The sequence below is a fragment of the Macaca nemestrina genome, chromosome 10, assembly GCF_043159975.1.
Source record: "Macaca nemestrina isolate mMacNem1 chromosome 10, mMacNem.hap1, whole genome shotgun sequence".
Lineage (NCBI taxonomy): Eukaryota > Metazoa > Chordata > Mammalia > Primates > Cercopithecidae > Macaca > Macaca nemestrina.
The window spans coordinates 61,588,469-61,605,052 of record NC_092134.1 but is presented as its reverse complement, the minus strand read 5'-3'; the positions used below and the strand labels follow the sequence as shown (position 1 = coordinate 61,605,052).

The 16,584-nt window shown below is 38.0% G+C and overlaps 1 long non-coding RNA gene across 2 annotated transcripts; it reads left to right on the top strand.

The window, feature by feature from the left end:
- Positions 1-2,012: 2,012 nt before the first annotated feature.
- LOC105473366 (uncharacterized) lies at positions 2,013-15,881 on the top strand. 2 transcript variants are annotated; one of them, XR_982199.2, is made up of 4 exons: positions 2,013-4,253; positions 12,007-12,268; positions 14,698-14,914; positions 15,135-15,881. It is a non-coding gene; the product is annotated as an uncharacterized lncRNA (long non-coding RNA). The 2 variants fall into 2 exon arrangements; XR_011609033.1 differs by having other exon boundaries at positions 14,698-15,881.
- The last annotated feature ends 703 nt before the right edge of the window (positions 15,882-16,584 follow it).

Sequence of the window (16,584 nt, the reverse complement as noted above, 5' to 3'; positions counted from 1 at the left end):
CTTTCCTGCGAAAGTTCACACTGTTGTTTCCATGTTCTCCTGTTCTCTTCTCAACCTACCACAATTTTTGACTTGATCCCATAACTCTACTAAATTGCTTTTACCTAGATTGATTACAGCGTTCTACATAACTCTTGTGTCACCCCCATTGAACCCCATAACTTCCTGTTCACCCTTCTTAAAATTATAATTTCTTCAACACTTCCTATTCCCTGTAACATAGTGTGCTTTTTAGTCATTCTTTTATGTCTATTTTCCCTCGTTGGAAGATAAAATCAGGAAGTGATATGTACAGGAGTCAGGGAGATACTGGGTAGAAGGGGGCAGTTCCCTGGCAAAGGCCCCACCCTCAAGTCTGGAAACCCATGACCCTGAATGGGAACAGGGATTTCTGTTTTCAGGCCCAAATGTTTCCCTTTGGTCTGCCACAACCCGCTCTCCTGTACCCAAATAAACCCTAAACCCCAGGCTCCGTGAGCAGAACAGAGGAGTTAGAAGAGCAGTGCAGCAAAGAAGGAGAGATGAGAAGGAGTGTCTGAACATTGAGAGGAGTTCTGCTGGGGATGGTTGGAGAGATTGGTGACAGGATGGCTGAACTCTAGGGGAAGATCATCTTCCCACTCCGTTGCCTTTCCAGCTCCCCATTTATCCTGCTGAGAGCCACCTCCATCCAGCAATAAAATCTCCTGCATTTACCAGCCTTCAATTTGTCTGTATGACCTGATTCTTCCTGGATGCTGAACAAGAACCCACGTATCAAGAGGGCACTGAGCTGGTTAACACTTAAGCTGTCTGTGGAGAGCAGAGCTAAAAGAGCACCTTAACATGCCCACTGGGGCTTCGGGAATTGCAGGCACTCACCCCTAGATGCTACCTTGGGGCCAAAAGCACTTGCATTGGCTCCTGCACGTGCTTATCTACATGCTCCCACTTCTTGCAAGGGGTTTGAGCATGACAAGCCACACATCCCTGTCGCACATCCTGTGAAGGGGGCCAGGGAACTCTACTGTTCCAGAAGGACAGTGATTTTGTCCACGTTGTTCACTGCTATATCTTAAGCATCTAGAATAATATCTGGCACGTCCTAGACTGTCACAAAATATTTGCTGAATAAATATTGAATTGTGATGATCTGTTTTCTTGTCTTCTAAATTAGAGCAGGAACTCCTTTGAAGACTGGAACCATTGTTCTTATCTCTTTATTAGTCCTGTTGGCTCAGTGCCTGGCTACAGGTGAATGTGACTGTGATGAGTGCATGGGGAGTCATTATGGTACCAATATTTTTTATTTCAATAGTCTTTGGGGTACAGGTGGTTTTTGGGTACAGGGATAAGTTCTTTAGTGGTGAACTCTGAGATTTTAGTGCACTTGTCACCTGAGCAGTGTACACTGTACTCAGTATGTAGTCTTTTATCCCTCACCCCTCTTCCAACCTCCCACCTGGAGTCCTCCAAGTCTATCGTATCACTCTGTATGTGTTTGCATCCTCATAGTTTAGCTCACACTTATAAATAAGAACATACAGTATTTGGCTTTTCACTCCTGAGTTACTTCTCTTGGTACCAGCATTTTTGTAAATGCTTCTGGATGATACTCAAAGGCCTGAGAAAGTCGTTTTTAAATTCTACTCTACTTTGTAGATCTCCAAAGAGGTGATATTAGGATTTTGCAAACAATGGTGATTTAAGTTGCCTAAATAAACTGTTTATCCCTTTAAATTCTATTATTTATTGAGATTTCTTTGAAATAATTCTATGCTAAAGTAAGTTTGAAATTATAGGTTTAAATTAAAGACAGGGGAAGAAAGAAGTACAAAGAAAGAACAGAAGGCATAGTTCTCAACAGTGAGTGCATATTAGAATCATTTAGGGGAGTTTCTATACTGATATCAGGACTGCATTTCCCCAGTATTATTTAGGGCTAGGGGCTGAGCATGGACAGATATATGTGTGTGTATGTGTGTATATATATATATATATATATATATATATATATATATATATATATTTAACTCTTTAGATGATTTTAATGTGCAACCAGGGTTGAGAACCACTGGAATAGGTAATCCTTGAGGAACAGGACAGGCTACAAGGGAAAATGAAAGCAAATGCAGTGAGAGGCAGACTGTCCCCAACAATTGCTTAAGGTCCTCTTTAGTAATACAGGACCATAGACAGTCTCTGTTATTGTTATTTTGTAGTCGTGACCAGTAATTGGATCCAGACACTTGAGGGGACATAAGAGCGAGACCAAGTACTTAATGGTTAGTTTATGGGACACTAATAACAACTAAAAAAGTAAAAAAAAAATTCTTCCTTGAAGCTTTCTAAAAGGTTAATTATCAACCAGTTCTTTCAACCCTTAAATTACTTTCTGAGAGTAAATTGGAAAGAGGGGCCTGAATTCTATTAGGAGATTGTGGTACCACTGTAGATTAATTCTTCTTATTAAACGGTATCCTGTTGTTCATTTTTCACCACAAAGAGGCTAACTTAATCCTTATTCTGAGCTTGGATATTGAGCAATTCTGGATAATTGCATGTAGAATGATAACCTTTATAACAGGCACAATTCAATACAAAGAAAAATTTGTTCTTGGAATGCAATTTAAAATTCATAAAGCAAAACTTAATATCTTAGAAAGAGAGTATATGAGTTTCATGGTATAGTATTATTATTCCTAAGGGAAATTTCCAATATTCTGTGATTCAATATAGCCTCAGGATAAGTATATTCTACTGGTACCACCTCAGGCATGCTAACAACTTAGCCACATTTGACCCATTTGAAGATAAGTATGGTTAATCAAAGGTTATATAATTTTGGTCACAGGCACCTTGTTTTGTTAATATTCTCTTTATGAAGAATACATTTCAATTGCAAAAACTCTTCATATAAAAAGAACATGTTATAATCCAATTCTTTGTAAAGAGTAAGGCTATTTTCATGGGATATACTGGAAGTATTTTTTTTTCCTTCAAATTAACTGGTTTTGGTGAGTAAATTTGATGAAATGGTTTATACAAGAATTGCCTTTTAAATTCCAAAACAAAAGCATTAAACACAAGTTGACTTTAACAGAAATGGATGTTGCGTTATTTCTTCTGCAAGTGCCTGTACGTTTTATTTTGTAATGATTTATGTTCCCTGATATGCTTTATCTCATGCTTGACTGATTACAAGTGTGAAGGAGGGTTAAATGTATTTGCTGCTGGCAATTTAGCATTAATTGTAATACGCTGTAATCCAAATTACAATCTGTCATTTCCAGTCAAATTGTGAAACACTGTAATTGTATTTTAGAGTTCTACTGCCATTGATTATAGCTACCTCATTTGTGTTTTAATATACCATGACGAATTTGTGAATGGAAATACAACCTTGTAACAAGCCAGGAAACAAGTATTGTTCTTTCTTCCTATTATAACAGCAATAGAATTATTTCTTAACAAATGAAAAGGGAAGGCAATGATAAGACAGTAAAGAGAATTCATTTAAAAATGAAAAAGATACAAAAATATTTCAATTTTTGAGCAATGCATAAACATAAGCTATGGATTTTCTGAAAACATTTTAAAACAAAATATTACAAAAATATTTTTTAAATTAACTTTATTTTTGAAATCTATTCATACTCATACAAATTGCTCTAGTTCATTCATTTGACAGCCATGTAATATTCTGCAGCTTATTTAGTTCCATTCTTTGCTTGATGGTCATTCAGATTGTTTATAAGATTTTACTATTACCAATAATGCTTCAGTGGATATTCTTGTACATTACTCTTCATGCATATAGAAGATTCACTAAGGAATATACTTAGAAGTGGTAATTCTGGGTTGTAGAGTATGCACATCCTCTGTTTTACTTGATGTTGCCAATTGGTTCCTTAAAATTTTTATACCAATGTATACTTCTGCTATAGATAGGCATGAGCAGGGCAGGAGAGGGCTCTCCCCCCACTCACTAGAAATGCTGGGTGATGGTTTGGCAATTATCATATTGCCTCTCTAAAAATGATAATTCGGCAGCCAGGGAGAGACAAGCCTCTGATAGTCCACACCTGTTAACATTAAAATTGTTCATTGAATGCAGGTCCCAGGAAGAAACAGCTTCTTGGGCGTGCGAGTTAAGAGACAAAATCGTAAAGTATGACGTTCCAGGGACACCTACCACCTGAAAAAGGAAAACAGCCTCAGATGGGCATGCGTATAACTCCCTAAACACATTGCAGCATGCTCAATTCCAAAGGGTAAGGAAAGTACTGCATGTGGGAAGCCCACCGGAGGGGAAGAATTTTGGGAAAGAGGCAAGCCTAGAAAGTCCTAGGATCAAGGTTAAAGGCCCTTTTTTCCTGCGTCTTCTCCTCTCTCTTGAACCTTCAGGCACCCGTGTGGGTCTCTTCCAAGCAAATTTTCCTTTCTTTCCTGTTCTAAAGCCTTTTAAAATAAACTTCCACTCCTGCTCTGAAACTTGCCTGGGTCTCTTTTTCTGCTTTATGTCCTTCAGTTGAATTCTTTCTTCTGAGGAGGGAAGGACTGAAGTTGCTATGGACCGGTAGGTATATGACACCAGTAACTGGAGGTCTCTTGGATATCTGCCACGGCTAGCACTTCAATCAGAAGTATAATTCACTTCTCTACATCCTTGCTTTAGTCAGATTAAAAAATTTTGCTTATTTGATGGAGGCAAATGACATCTAATTTTGGGGGTTTTTTTTTGCCTAGTTACTAATGAGTATGAACATATTTTTATACATATATTGGCCATTTGGATCCCCTGTGAATTGCTTATTTATATTTTTCCATTTTTTTCTGTTAAATTATTTATCTTTTTAATTAGTGAGAGTCTGTTATACATTCTAGGTACAAATTCTTTGTTGTTTATGTGTATTTCAACTGTATATCCATTCATTCAAATCATTTATTGTGCTTACTATTGTCTGCCAGGCACCGATTTAGATGCTGGGGACACAGCAATTACAGAAAACAAACAGACAAAACCTCTGTCCATATGCAGTCTTTAATTTCATTGAAGTGACAAACTGTAAGCAAATAGAAATACAATATGTCAGATAAATGGTATGAAGAAAAATCAACCAGATTAAAGGCAATTGCAAGTGGTAAAGTTTCCCCTGAATACAGTAAGAGAATTAGCTATTCTATCTGAGGGAAGAGGCTTGTAGGCAGAAGGAACAGCAAGTTTCAAGGCAAGAGTTGAGACCATACTTGACATATTTGAGGCACAACGTGGTTCCCAACTAGAAAACAAGAGGAAGAGTGATAGGAGATGAATTTGGAGAGAGAGATCATTTAAGGCCATAATAAGAATTTAGGGCTTTATTTAAGTGCAATGGGAAGTCTTTGGAGATTTTTGAGCAAAGGAATTACAATATTTGTCAAACATCTTAAAGGACCACTCTGGCCATATGTGGAAAATAGACTTTAGGTAGGCAAACCTGAAAACAAAGCAGCAACAGCTATAGTACAGGTGAGAGATCATGGTGCCTTGGATTAGGATGGTGGTGATAGAAGTGGTGATTCCGAATATATTTGGTAGTAGAGATGAGATTTTCTGATTAGAGGATTAGGATTAGGACATGAGAGAAACAGAAATTTAGGATGACTACAAGGTTTTTGGCCTGAGCAACTGAATGTTAGTTCTGAAAATAAACCTTATTTCATCAATTCAAAGACATACTTATGTTCTTAGCAGTAAGGAGGCATCTTACAAATGATGGTGATTCATAATCTAATCATTGAGATAGTAATGTAATTTCATTGACTATTTATAAATTGGTCATAGTTGCTATACTGTCATCATTTCAACTGAATTGTATATATTATTGATATTACACATGTTGATTTTAATTGCCACTAGTAGCTTTTTAAAAGTACACTATGATTTATCAGTGAAACTAAAATTCATTTGCTATTTAGAAAGGCTCAAACAAATCAATATTATTGAATATTTACTTAGAGGATCAATCATAATTCCATATTTTTCCACAAAGCAACAACTAGGGACTTTACAGAGATCTCAGAGATCAAGATACCCACAAGTGGATGAAGCTGTGCGCTGAAATATGTGCACTGAGATACGTGCATAATTGCCTATCACATGCCAAGTCATTTAACTGAAAGTGGGAGAAATTAACATATTCCCTGGAGTAGATGAGGGAAATGTCAAAGTAACATAAGGGTGGTGTAACTGATTTATTCATCATGCATAATTACCATTAAGGCATTAAGTTATTAATTGGCAGCATTTTTTCCTTTTCTAGTTTTAAGTAAAGTATTGGTGAGGCTTAACAACTAATGACTTCTTACATTTGATAAGATGCAGTATACTTAGGAAATTTCAGAATGTACAGATAGTCAAGTCATAGGACTAGATGAGATTCCCTTACAAAGGAATGTAGTTAGAAAAGAGCTCTAGAGATTCACTGGGAAACTCCAGCATTTGGACATCGGGGAAAGGAGTGCATCTGGTGAAGATACTAAAGGAATGGGTAGTTGGATGGGAAGAAAAATGGGAGAGTGGGGTGCTCTGGGAAGCCAAGAGAAGACAGTGTTTCAAGGAGAAAGGAATAATCAGTGGAACCAAATGTTACTGATAGGCTGAGTAACATGAGGATTGAGAACTGGCCACTTAATTTGGCAATACGGAAGTTATTGACGAATTTGACAAAAGTGAAACTAAGGCTGGGTTGGGAGAGAGCATGGCAAATTCAAGGTTTCTGTATCTGAAAAACCAGATCTTCTGTACTTACCACTTTTAAATTTTACTAATCAAGATCTCTCAGGGTCGAAAAAGACCCCAGAGATCATAACCCTTAATATTCTATCTTTGAATTAGTCTGGAATCTTTGATTTGCTCTGCATCTAACCACTCCAGAATTTTCCTGGGTCCACTGCTGCTCATGTTCTGTTACAACAGCTATTTAGCAGAACTTTTCTGGAAATGGGGCATTCATACTATTAATTTGGACATCAGAAAAATATGTCCTGCTTAATTAATTTTAATGTTTAGGGCACATTCAAGGATATTATTAGTAAATAAAAGGAAATATCAAATAAATGAAGCACTGTGCCTAAAAGAACCTTGTTCTTCTTCATATTCGGAGTACGTAAGCTGTAGGGGTGAAAATAGAGGAGCATGTTGCTCTGCATAAAACTGACGATCATCTTTCAAAAGCCATGGCAAGTCTTTTCCTCTTCTTAAAAAGGCAAAAATATAGGTAAAGAGGTTTTAACATTTTGAGGCTTCGTAATCCTGTTATATTATCTTAGTGATTGTCCCAATGAGTCACTTTCATTAAGACAGGTTTATCAAGCTAGATCATGGTGCTAGAATATTATGCCTAGGATCTGGGCAAGGTACAGAAGGAAATGAAAGGATATAATTCTTCAAATAGCATATGAGCTGAATTGCAGAGCTTCCTTTTGGTAGATAAACGATATATAAAAATGATACCACACGAAGGTTACTACCCTCTAATTTTGTGTGCAAAGGTTCCAGTTTCCTGATTCATTATTGTGACTAGAATTATGAAAACATTCAGATCATGTTTTACTTAACCAAGTTTTTAATCAGTCCTATGAAAAATGTGACTATGACTACAGAAACAAGAAAAATTGTTGAAGATTAATAGATTATGTGTTTTAACATTAGTATTATTTACTCAAAACCTAACACAAGACAGATAATGTTTGAGGAAAACCCCTTTTTGTGAGTAACAACAGGTCAGTTAGTAAAATAATAACGACAGCAACAAAAATTTGTTATTTAGGATTCATTATAAGAAGACAAATTTAGAAAACCTCATTATGTATTAGAGTTGTAATAAACAAAAATAAATTAATAAAAATATATTCAGTTTACTGAAGGCCCCAGTGGAAGAAGTATTCATAATTTCATGACCAACATTAATTGAATGCTATGTAAACACAATGCTAGGCATTAGTGCTATTAAAAGTTGGCTCATGCCTGTAATCTCAGCACTTTGGGAGGCCGAGGTGGGTGGATTGGGCCAGGAGTTGGAGACCAGCCTGGGCAACATGATGAAACCCCATCTCTACTAAAATTACAAAAATTAGCCTGACATCCCAGCTACCTGGGAGGATGAGGCAGGAGAATTGCTTGAACCAAGGAGGTAAAGTTTGCAGTGAGCCAAGATCTTGACACCGTATTCTAACCTAGGCGACAGAGCAAGACTCTGTCTTAAAAGAAAAAGAAAAAAGAAAAAGAAAAAGAAAAAAAAAATTCTACTGTTTGAATGGTTTACAAACTGAATAGAATTTAAAGATTTTAGACACATATCTCATTTGGCTAGTGCTATAAAACTCGAAGTTTGAAATAGGTGGTTTTATCTTTTTCTACTTAGTGATCAAGGTATTTATGAGCTTTGAAACCAACTAATGAGAGGTGATATTGTTGCTCTCCTTATGATACTGAAACAGCAACCTAACAAGATTGCTCATGTCCACTAACAGGAAAAAAAAAAAAAAAGATTTCCACCTCAATCTGTAAGAATTGATAATACTCAACAGAATTTCTATGAGAACGATCTTTACTTACTGCTATGGAGTGATCTCCAGGATATATTATTAAGTGAAAAACAAGCAAGTTTCAGAATGTTTTATTTTCTCATTTTCTCATTTTATTTATTTATTTATTTATTTATTTATTTATTTATTTATTTATTTTTGAGACGGAGTTTCACTCTTGTTGCCCAGGCTGAAGTGCAATGGTGCGACCTCAGCTCACTGCAACCTCCGCCTCCTGGGTTCAGGTGATTCTCCTGCCTCAGTCTCCCAAGTAGCTGGGATTACAGGCACCTGCCATCACACCTGGCTCATTTTTGTATTTTTAGTAGAGACGAGTTTCACCATGTTGACCAGACTGATATTGAACTCCTGACCTCAAGTGATCTGCCTGCCTCAGCCTCCCAAAGTGCTGGGATTACAAGCATGAGCCGCTGTGCCCAGCCTATTTTCTTATTGTTTTTTTAAGACAGAGTGTTGCTCTGTTGCCTGAGCTGGAGTGTAATGGCATGTCCTCAACTCACTGCAGCCTCTGCCTTCCAGGTTCAAGTGATTCTCCTGCCTCAGCCTCCCGAGTAGGTGGGATTACAGGCTCGCCCCACCACTCCCGGCTACTTTTTGTATTTTTAGTAGAAATGGGGTTTCACCATGTTGGCCAGGTTGGTTTCGAACTCCTGACCTCAAGTGATCTGCCTGCCTTGGCCTCCCAAAGTACTGGGATTACAGGCTTGAGTCACTGTGCCCAGCCTATTTTCTCATTTAAAAAAAAGGAGCCAAAATCGAACATTTAAAAATATTTATCTATAAAAGAAAGAACAGGAATAGAAATTAGAATTTTTTTAGTATGTCTTGATTTGTAAATAGTAATTTAAAATTATATAAATCATTTACATAATTATTAAACAAAAATACAGGTGAAATAATACCCACATTGAAAGGAAAATGAAATAAATGAAGAGAAGACATAAACATGGTAATTTGACTGTATTTCCCTTGTGGAATAATTCAAAAAAGACTTACTGTTTTTAGAGATGGTGATGCTATTCTCTGAAACTAGTATGTATTTTAGAGGACATATAAGAATATAAGTAATTATGGTAATGATGTTAGGAGCCAAGATTTTTATTATGGGAGAAAGATGTAAATATAAAATCCAGTAAGTTCAGTAGAAACTTTGTAATCCTAAATTTAAATGGGAAATGTCAGTGTGAACTTATAATGTTCTTTTCAAAAATTAGCCAGGCATGGTGGCGCATACCTGTAGTCCCAGTTACTTGGGAGGCTGAGGCAGAAGAATCGCTTGAACCTGAGAGGTGGAAGTTGCCGTGAGCCGAGATCACACCACTGTACTCCAGCCTGGGAGACAGAGACTTTGTCTCAAAAAAAAAAAAAAAAAAGAAAAAAAGAAAAGAAAAAAGAATTCCTACCTCTGTCTGTTTAAGAGGCCTAGAAATTATCTTGACCAACTAAAGAGCAGTGCATACTTACAGCACCCAGCTATGGTCTTTAAATATTATTCTACTCTGAAATGAACCCAGGGTCCTTGGGGAAAAAAAGCTGATTCCAGGTTTAGGTTAGGGGTGAGCCTTGAACATCTTGACATCCAGAAAGGAAGGAAGCTACCAATAACTAGTTAAGTTGTGTCAGAAGGTCAACTTGAAGGGACTCATTAGCCAAGATGGGGCAATCTGAGCTTTGAAAAAATAACTGCAATGGATTTGAACGCACCTAATGTGTTAAAGTTACTGAGTTAACAATAACAGAAAATGGAGGGGGGGGAAGTAGGGAAATAACTCATTATTCTGAAAATTGGTTAATAGAGTAAAAGAGTCAAGCTTTTCTTCAACAAGCTGTACTTCAAAGGATCTAAATAGTTGATGAGGGAAATTTTTTGGCTCACTGCAACCTCTGCCTCCCAGGTTCAAGTGATTCTCCTGCCTTAGCCTCCTGAGTAGCTGGGACTACAGGCACATGAGGGAAAGTGTTTTTATTGAAGAATTTCAGCTATTAAATTATGAAGGAATGACAGAGTAGCACCAATTTGTAACCGTTAATGAAATAATAGCTTTAGACAGTTATTATCAATGGCTGCCAGAACTGTTAGATGAAAGGTGATGGAGAACGTTATAATAAATAGATAAGGGCAACAACAACTGAACCCAGCAGTCAATCTTAATTTCACACAAAAAGAGACAAATAGACATATATGCGTTTTGATAGATGTATAGAAAAAATAGGTATGGCGTATCCTCGCCAAAAATTCAAACCTAAATCTGAACAAGCCTCTCTATGTATTCACCAGTTACACAAAGTTTAGGGGATAGATAACACATTATAAGTAGGCAAATACTAAAATCCAGATGTTGAAGATTCTACTAGGTTAATGTCTTGGTTTTTTCCAACAAATAAACAGTACGAAAAAAAATAAAGAGGGAGCAGAAGCCTACAGATTAAAAGAGATTTAAGGGACAAACAAATGCAAAATATGGACAAAATGATGAACATGGGGAATTTGAAAGTTGACTGGATATTATTATGAAGGATTTATTATTGTTTAGGTATGATAATGTTTTAGTTACGTTAACAACAATAATTCTTAAATGTTTTGCGTTGCTCAAAGAACAACAACAACAATAAAAATCTGGTAATTAATGGACCATAGAAGAAACGGCATCCTATTTTTGAGTCTGATCAAAGTAGTAGTTATAAATTAAAGCTCTGCAACATGCAGCAGGCAGTACCTGTGCAAATTTCACAATAATGTAAAATCCGCCATTAGTATTCAAAGTCCAAAATAATAAGTTTCACTAATGTGTTGGCTACATTTGCTCACTGTATAGTTATGGCAGAGACAATTTTTTTTTTGAGACAGAGTCTTGCTGTTGCCCAAGGCTGGAGTGCAGCGGCACGATCTCCGCTCACTGCAACCTCTGAGATTCAAGCAATTCTCGTGCCTCAGCCTCCCAAGTAGCTGGGATTACAGGCACCTGCTACCACACTCGGCCAATTTTTGTATTTGCAGTAGAGATGGGGTTTCACCGTGTTGGCCAAGCTGGTCTCGATCTCCTGACCTCAGGTGATCCACTCACCTTGCCTCCCAAAGTGCTGGAATTACAGACATGAGCCACTGTGCCTGGCCCCTGGCAGAGACAATTTTTATAGTTCAACTTTTACAAACAAGAAGAACCTCAGACTGAAGCATCACCTCGGAATAGAATAACATGAATTTTATGTAATGCCTGTCCGTCTCAAACTCTCCTCTTTTCCATGATGTATGTTACTCTGGTACATGATCCTTGATCACTGATTTGCTGTGATATTTCTGGTACCATTCTTCCACTCTCATGCTGCAGTGGCAATTCTAGTTTTCAAAATGCAATTGTCTTTTGGATTCTCTCTCTGCTCCTCATATTTGTTTCCACTCATCATTTTTTGTTTTGTTTTGTTTCTATCACCCAGGCTGAAGTGCAGTGGCATAATCATAGCTCACTGCAGCCTTGACCTCCTGGGCCCAACTGATCCTCCCAACTCAGCCTCCCCAGTAGCTGGGAGTACAGGAACAAGCCTCCACGCTGGGATATTTGTGTGTGAAGAGCCCAGACTGGTCTTCATCTCCTGGCCTCAAGTGATCCTCCTGCCTCAGCCCCTCAAAGTACTGGCATTATAGGTGTGAGCCACCATGCCTGACTGATTCATCATTTTTTGTGTGTGATATTTCTAGGTAAATTTAGCTACTTTTATTCATTCAATCATTCTGTAAATATTTACTGAGTGCCTTTATTGGTTTAGACATTGCAGATTCAGTGGTGAGAAAGACAAAATTTTTGCCCTTTGAAAGCATACAATTCTAATGTGGAAAGGCAGAAATTAACAAATCAACAAACAAGGTAATCTGAGAGCATGATAAGTGCTAGGAAGTATAGGAAGAAAGTGTTAGCAAGTGCAAAATTTGTGGTGGGGGGCAGTTGTTTTTTAAGTAGAGTGGTCAAGAAAGACTTCTCTGAGGGCATTAGCATTTAAGCTGAAGCTTTAATAATGAGAGAGAGCCTGTCATGAGATGAGCCAAAGAAGGAAAACTCCAGGTAGTACAAACATCAAGTACAAAGACTTCAAGGTGAGAACAAATAACTGGAAGAATAACAGAGCAATGGTAGGAAATTTTAATTTATTCTAAATGCAATACATAGCCACTGGAGGGTTTTAAGTAACGGAAGATAATAATCTTGTTTATATTTTTAAAAGACCAGCTTTGCAGTTGTGTACAGAGTGGATTGGATGGGAGCAAAAATACATTTTGGAGACAGGAGACAATTACAGGCTTTCAGGCAATAGATGTGAATGGCTTCAACTGGGATGGTAACTTCAACTGGGATGGAGATGGGGAGAAGCAAATAGAAACAAGACATATATTAGGGATATATGTGACTTGATAATGGATTTGATCGAGGAAGGGGAGAGAAATGGGTCCTCTATTTCCTAGAGAACTTCTAGGCTTTATTAAGTTGACGCATGGAAATATCCCTGTAGATGGAATTTTGTAACTTAGACCTTCATGGTACTTTAGGTTTGTGTTTACAGAATATGTTGTTGTAAAGGTTATTTCATAAAAAGGAAATTTTATTTTAATGATAAATTTGACTTATCCTAAAGTTGATTTGCCCTACCAACATATAGCAAGTGCTACAAAGAAGTTCCAGGACACTGAAACTCCTTCCAATAAAGGCAAAATGAATTATGAAGAGAAAAAGGAAAGGACCTATCCCGGCTCCTCATCTGCCCTTTTCCTCTTACCTCTTCGTGTTTGACATTCACCACAGATGTTTCACAAAAATCACTCTCAAAGCTGTTGACAAAACCTGCAGTATTCCTTCAAGAAACCCAGAACACACTCCTTAGAAGGGAAAGATTTGCAGTCTTGTGAGGAAAAATCTTTTTAATTTTTTATTTTTTTAAAAAAAACCTTGTATTCTATATGGATGAACATGGTGGAATTATGTTAAGTGTAATAAGCAAGGCACAGAAAAACAGGCTGGGCACGGTGGCTCACGCCTGTAATCCCAGCACTTTGGGAGGCTGAGGTGGGTGCATCACCTGAAGTCAGGAGTTCAAGACCAGCCTGGCCAGCATGGCAAAACTTCATCTCTACTAAAAATACAAAAATTTTCTGGGTATGGTCATGGGCGCCTGTCATCCCACCTATTGAGGAGGCTGAGGCAGATCACCTGAGCTCGGGAGGCAGAGGTTGCAGTGAGCTGAGATTGTGTCCCAGCATTCCAGCCTGAATGAGAGTGACCCTGTCTCAAAAAAAAAAAAAAAAAAAAAAAAAAAAAAAAAAAAAAAGAAAGAAAGAAAGAAAAAGAAAAGGCCCAGCGCGGTGGCTCACACCTGTAATTCCAGCACTTTGGGAGGCTGAGGTAGGCGGATCATGAGGTCAGGAGTTCGAGACCTGCCTGACCAATATGTTGAAACCCCGTCTCTACTAAAAATACAAAAATTAGCCAGGCGTGGTGGTGGGTGCCTGTAATCCCAGCTACTTGGAAGGCCGAGGCAGAATTGCCTGAACCCAGGAGGTGGAGGTTGCAGTGAGCTGAGATCGTTCCACTGCACTCCAGCCTGGGCAACAAGAGCAAGACTCTGTCTCAAAAGACAAAAAACAAAAAAAAAAAAAAAGGGAAAAACAAAATACTGTGTGATCTCACTCACGTGTAGAATCTAAAAAAGTTGAACTCATACAAGTAGAGAGAAGAACGGTAGTTACTAGGGTTGGGGGAAAGGGTACTGTGGAGATATTGGTCAAAGGGTACAAAATTCCAGTTAGGAGGAATGAGTTCATGTGATCTATTGCACAACATCTTGACTATAATTAATAATGTAAGGTATTTTGAAAATCCCTGAGAGTAGATTTTAAGTGTTTTTATCACAAAAAAGATAAGTATGTGAGATAATATGTATGTTAATTAACTCAATTGAACCATTCCACAATGTACACATATTTCAAAACATCATGTTGTACACCATGAATATATACAACTATTTGTTTCTCAATTAAAAATAAACTAATTTTCTAAAGAATTTTTTAAAAAACTTTTCTTACTCCCTTAGTTCACCCATGTCCTGTCTTACTTTCCTTCATATCATCTTGACTTTCAGAGATCAGAGAGAGAGAGCGTTCTAATTGCCTGCAAGCCTAAGGAGGACAAGAAAACTGATAGAAGGAAAAAGATTGACTACATTTCTCAGCAACTTTTCACATCAGGGAAAGCTAGTAGAGCTCTATTAAACCAGCAAGGCTGTTAAACGGGGACTTGAAAGTTTACAAGGTACACTGGTGTGTAAAGGATGCGCAAACTGCCATAAAGTGGCTAAGGTATACATTACTGTCACTCTGGGCATCTGACAGATCCAAATCTAAGATTGCCACAATCATTTCTGTTCTATAAAACTGGCATTTTAGTTCAAATGCCATTCTATAAAGTGAGATTTTGCTATGAATTTTATGAGAAAAGCTTAAAGATACTAAGTGTTCTAAGTAGCAAAACTTTTAGAGCACTTGGCAAGTGAATAACTGTCCCTTTATTTCTGTTCAGTTGTCACCAAACTCTGGACATCACAAAAGATGATCACGAAAAGAAATCCATGGGCTGGGCGCAGTAGCTCACGCCTGTAATCCCAGCACTTCAGGAAGCGGAGGCGGGTGGATCATGAGGTCAGGAGATCGAGACCTTCCTGGCCAACATGGTGAAACCCGGTCTCTACTAAAAACACAAAAAATTAGCCAGGCATGTTGGCAGGTGTCTGTAATCCCAGCTACTCGGGAAGCTGAGGCAGGAGAATCACTTGAACCAGGGAGTCAGAGGCTTCAGTGAGCTGAGATCATGCCACTGCACTCCAGCCTGGAGACAGACTGGGACTCCATCTAAAAACAAACAAACAAACAAACAAAAAACAACAACAAAAAAAGAATTTATGAAGAAAATCACAGAACAATGTAGTTTGGTCTTATTTTACAAAATAAAAAACAAAGACCTAGAGAAATTAAGCTCTTTGATCAAGCCTTCTTGGCTTTGATTCTCCATTCAAACCTTTTTTGAAGTAACACATAAAAACCTGTTAATAGCCACTCTGCTAGGAGGTGGCAGAACAGAACCTGGAACTGAAACAAGGATTCAGGTTTCCTTGTTTCAAGAATAAGACTCTTCGTATAACTTCATAGAAAACCACTGTGGCTGTTAAAGCTCCCATGCCCTAAAGGTAAAGAACTACACATCAATAATGAAATCTTCTGTAGACTCTCCTGCTGTATTACACCAATAAATGAGTAGACAAATTCCATGGCCAAGAAATAACACGGCTGAAGCAAATGTAATTTGAGTTGTTTTATAAGTTCCTTGCTGTATTACATAGGATTCCTTGGTTTCAGTTGGAAAACAATCTCAAACTCACTTAAAATGTATATAATTTGGCCGGGCGCGGTGGCTCACGCCTGTAATCCCAGCACTTTGGGAGGCCGAGGTGGGCGGATCACAAGGTCAGGAGATCAAGACCATCCTGGCTAACACGGCGAAACCCTGTCTCTACTAAAAATAGAAAAAAATTAGCCGGGCACGGTGGTGGGCACCTGTAATCCCAGCTACTCAGAAAGCTGAAGCAGGAGAATGGCGTGAACCCGGGAGGCGGATCTTGCAGTGAGCCGAGATCGCGCCACTGCACTCCAGCCTGGGCGACAGAGCCAGACTCCATCTCAAAAAAAAAAAAAAAAACCATATATATATATATAAAAAAAATTTTTTTTTACAGGTTTATATAACTGAGAAGTCCAGTGTCCCCAGGACCTTGCTGTATCTGCCAAGTCTACCCACCATTTGACTTTCTTCTTGAACTCAGTAATGAGGTAGTGGTTAGCGATTCTGACCCAATATTCCAACAGACTCAAATCCAGCGAGAAGGTGACGGGTTTTCCCGGTTTCTGTTACATCAAGTCCCAATTTTGCCTCTGATTGGGCAAAACTGGTTATGACATGTCATTCCTCTATTCAA